This window comes from Marmota marmota, unplaced genomic scaffold, assembly GCF_001458135.2.
Source record: "Marmota marmota marmota unplaced genomic scaffold, marMar, whole genome shotgun sequence".
NCBI classification, from domain to species: Eukaryota; Metazoa; Chordata; class Mammalia; order Rodentia; family Sciuridae; genus Marmota; species Marmota marmota.
In genome coordinates, this window is record NW_025999998.1 from 9,025,535 (window position 1) to 9,026,543 (window position 1,009).

Consider the following 1,009-nt stretch of genomic DNA (forward strand, 5'->3'; position numbering starts at 1 on the left):
TCTCTCTCTCTCTCTCTCTCTCTCTCTCTCTCTCTCTCTCTCTCTCTCTCTCTCTCTTTGCTTTTTCCAGGGCAAAAGCTACTCTGCAGGACCATCCAGGTTAGGTAAATACCTCTTCCTAGCTGGAGGGCAGTAAGCCACTTCTGCCTGCACTACAATTAACCTGCTTATGACTTGCCTTTCTGCTTCCTTTTGGTCACCTTTACTAAAGTATAGTTTATGTGTGAGTATAAAATTTAATGCATTTTGACAAATCTGTGTGGTATTGAAATCACCAATACAATCGTGATGTAGAACATTTTAAGAGATTGCTATTTGACCTCAGTCTTAACAAAACAAAACTACAGTATTCATACGCTACTGTTAACAGGAGCACAGCTAGGTGTGATGGAACACACCTGTAATCCCAGCTACTCAGGAATCTGAAGTGGAAAGCTCATTTAAGTTCAAGAGTTTGAGACCAGCCTGGAAAACATAGTAAATCTCCATTTCAAAAAAACAAAGCAAACAAACATGTAAAAAGCAATAGCATAAACTACTGTTCATAGGTTATAAACATCACCACTCCCATATGTGTAGCCTTGCTTACAATTTCTTCTGGGACTTTTCTTTTCTTGCTGAAAGATACCTCAGACTACAAAGGAGAGATGGGAAAACTGTGGAGAGGAGCTGAGAGGAGGGGAGAGGAGAGAGGAGGAAAGAGTATGTTTATTCTAAATTAACATATTTAAATACAAGTAATACTGGACTACTACCATATGTTTGTTTGGGTTTCCTCCATCTAGAGTGAATGGTGATATTCCTGTAGTCTGAATAAATGATATTTCATTGGACGATTTTCCCTCCTTTATTGTGCCTACAAATTTACAAGTGGGTTAGCATCCTTTTCCTTTTCTTTTCTTTCTGTTTCTTCTCCAAGATGGTCTTCTCTGAAATATGGTTACTTACTTCTTCCTGATCAGTCATCTACTTTGAAATGTCCTTTCTCAGTTGAGATACATCTATATTG